Here is a 3,730-nt window from a genome sequence, read left to right as displayed (position 1 = left end):
CAATCCTTGGATCAATTTTATTCCTGTTCTATGTAAATGACTTTCCTGTCAATATAAATACTCATTTAACCTTGTTTGCAGATCATACTTCTGCCCTAATTGAAAATGAAAATTCTGCCAATATACCACAGAGTATGATGAACACGTTATGTAACTTGGAAACATGGCTCAGTCTCAGTGGCTTAAAAATCCACTGCACAGCTGCAGAGTGAAAATCTCATTCTGGAAATATCCCCCAGGCTGTGGCTAAGCCATGTCTCCGCAGTATCCTTTCTTTCAGGAGTGCTAGTTCTGCAAGGTCACAGAAGAGCTTCTGTAAAGTTTGGAAGGTAGGAGACGAGATACTGGCAGAAGTAAAGCTGTGAGTACCGGGCGTGAGTCGTGCTTCGGTAGCTCAGATGGTAGAGCACTTGCCCGCGAAAGGCAAAGGTCCCGAGTTCGAGTCTCGGTCGGGCACACAGTTTTAATCTGCCAGGAAGTTTCAGATCAGCGCACACTCCGCTGCAGAGTGAAAATCTCATTCTGGAAACCAGAAAATGTTTGCGAAATGAGGAAGAATGCTGGTAAAACAACTCAGGCATCTTTAAATATTATTTTATGAAAAATTTGGGCAACAGAAAAATTCCAAGAAGAATGGACACAATAATAATTAACCCACTTCATAAGAAAGGAGACAAAAGAGATCCAGACAGCTATAGAGGAATCAGACTCTTTAACTGTAACAACAACTTTTTTTGAAGATTTTACATAATAGGATTAAAGAACAACTGGATAAGGAACTGGGGGAATATTAAGGAGGCTTCATCCTTAGAGAAGCTGTGATGAACAAATAATTACTCTGAAATTAATCGTGGCTTCTTACCGCAAAGAAACAAGCCTCTCTCAATTACATTTATAGATTTTAAGAAAGCATATGATTCTATCCATAGACCCTCGTGATTAAAAATTTTGAGGCACTTTGGAGTCCACCCAAAATTAATTAAACTGACAGAACTTACCTTAACAAATACAAATTCGAAAATTAAATTCAGAGAGGAACTTTCTGAATCATTCTTGGTAAAAACTGGTTTAAGGCAGGGAGACAGCCTGTCACCACATCTTTTTAATTGTGCCCTTGAATAAACAATGAGGGAATGGTACGAGGACAATCCAAAGAACATTTAGGCTAGAACATAAAAATATGATAAAGTTGAACTATTTAGGATTTGCTGACCACCTCACTCTTCTCCCCAACAACATTCAAGAAACCAAACAACAAATGCACAATCATTGCAGGAAATAGCCCAGAATATTGATCTTAAGATATCTTCTGAGAAAACAGTAATAGTGCTAACGAAACTGCCACTGGCAAACAAAATTAGAATTGGCTTACTAGAATAAACAAATTGATTAGAACACATCATGTTACCAGAAGACATACCACAATAAATGCCTCCCAATAGGCACAAAACATATGCTAGTGAAACTATATTTGAAACAGCCAACACCATAGCAATAGACAGATTACTCAAAGTAGGCAGAAGAATAGTCAAAACATGTAAAAATAAAAGTACCAAAAAGACAGAGTTTGGAGAATAGCTTAAAATGAAACATTTTATAAAGAAATAGAACCAGTGACAAGTACAATAAAAAAGAAACAGAACTCTTTCTTTGGACTTTAATGAAGGCAACAGAAAATAGAATTAGTAGGAGAATAATTGAGAAGTTATGGAATAGTAAGAGGAGCATTAGATGGATCACGGAGATCAAGGAGGACATGATGAACTTACCGATAACGGTGGAGGATTTGAAAAGCAAGACAGATGCACTCGAGATACATCAGGACAAACATATCACACTACCAATAAAAATTAACAAACACAGAATGGGAAGGGTGATTTCAGATGAGCAGAGAAACCTAATTCATAATGTTGATTAAAGTGTTCCAATGTTGGCCATAAAATTCTAATAATAATAATAATAATAAGAGTAAGAGGAGCATTAGATGGATCACGGAGATCAAGGAGGACATGATGAACTTACCGATAACGGTGGAGGATTTGAAAAGCAAGACAGATGCACTCGAGATACATCAGGACAAACATATCACACTACCAATAAAAATTAACAAACACAGAATGGGAAGGGTGATTTCAGATGAGCAGAGAAACCTAATTCATAATGTTGATTAAGGTGTTCCAATGCCCTTCGGCATTCAGACAGGTGTGAGACAAGGCGATGGACTCTCTCCTCTTTTGTTCAACATCGTTCTTGACAAAGTTATGGAGGAATGGGAGAAACAACTACGGAAAAATGAGTGTTGGAAACCAATTTCACTTGGCTTTTCCAAAAACAATCTTTACATTCCATACCTCGCTTTTGCAGATGATCTAGCAATACTAGCGGAGGATGAGCAGACCGCCATTAAACAGATTGACACACTCAAAGAATGTGCTGAGAAAGTTGGGCTACAAATCTCATTTGAAAAAACTGAATTCCTATGTTCAAAAGTAGAAATTGCAAGCTTAAAAACAAAATATGGCAAAATCAATAGAATCCCGTATTTTAAGTACCTCGGAGAATACATTGAACCAACAGGCCAAGAAATAGTATCACAGCAAAATCGTTTACAAAAAGTCAAAAAAGCATTCTGGTTAGTCCACAACCTCTACAACAAGAAATCCTTGTCAAGACAAACTAAAATTCGGCATTACAATACCGTCATAAAACCAACAGTCCTCTATGCAAGTGAAACACTAGTACTGAACAGAAAGCGAGAACTCGAAGACATCAAAAAAGAAGAGAGAAAAATCATTAGGAAAATTTTAGGAGCGAGACAGACTAAAGATGGCTACAGACTGCAAACAATCAAAACAACAGAAAAGTTTTCAAACATAGAAATTGATTTTAAGAAAAGGCGACTGAAATTCTTTGGTCATCTTAGCAGATTACCAGAAAACCGTTTGACCAGAAAGCTAATAAATTACGTAACCTCACTTAAAGCTTCAACACCTTGGATGATCGAAGTTAGAAAAGACCTCACCAACGCGGATATAACAGCAACCGATATTTCAGACAGAGATACTTTTAAGCACAAAGTAGAGAAGTGGAAAGTTTTACCAGAGCAACCAAAACAAAAACAGTACAGACCGAAGTGGTCAGAAGAGCGAAAGCAAGCCTTCTCAAAAAGAATGAAGATCTATTGGAGCAACAAGAAGAACCAGAAAAAAAGTTGATTGTCATTTGCTTAATGTCATTTGCTTAATGTCTTCCGTTATTGGGAGAATTCATAAATAATAATAATAATAATAATAAATGGTTAAACAATTGTAGAACAATATTCATAAACTTCACTGCCTTGTGGCAGCTGCTGTGAAGTCTTCAAAAGTACACACAGCAGATGATGTTATCACTTGCAGTGTCCCGAGGTGTACTCCGACCTATATTCAGACACTACACTAAGGATCTGCCTTACACATTGTCACTGCAGACTAGATAACTGAAGTGGCAAAAATCTTTACAGTATACATAACATTTTGTGCATTCTGGAGAAAATAAACTGAAGGGTAGCACAAATTCAGCATTAATATGAGCTATCAAACACTATACACATTATACAATAAAGGATGTATTACAGAGCAAAAAATAAACATAATAGGATTGAAATAAGACCATAAAAACAAATAAATAAGTTACATGTATCTTTGCAAATAATTTAGGAGTAAAGGAGACCATTCACTGACAATCTCTC

The sequence above is a fragment of the Schistocerca nitens genome, chromosome 9 (genome assembly GCF_023898315.1).
Source record: "Schistocerca nitens isolate TAMUIC-IGC-003100 chromosome 9, iqSchNite1.1, whole genome shotgun sequence".
In the NCBI taxonomy this organism is placed as follows: Eukaryota; Metazoa; Arthropoda; class Insecta; order Orthoptera; family Acrididae; genus Schistocerca; species Schistocerca nitens.
Note: the sequence above shows the minus strand (reverse complement) of the source record.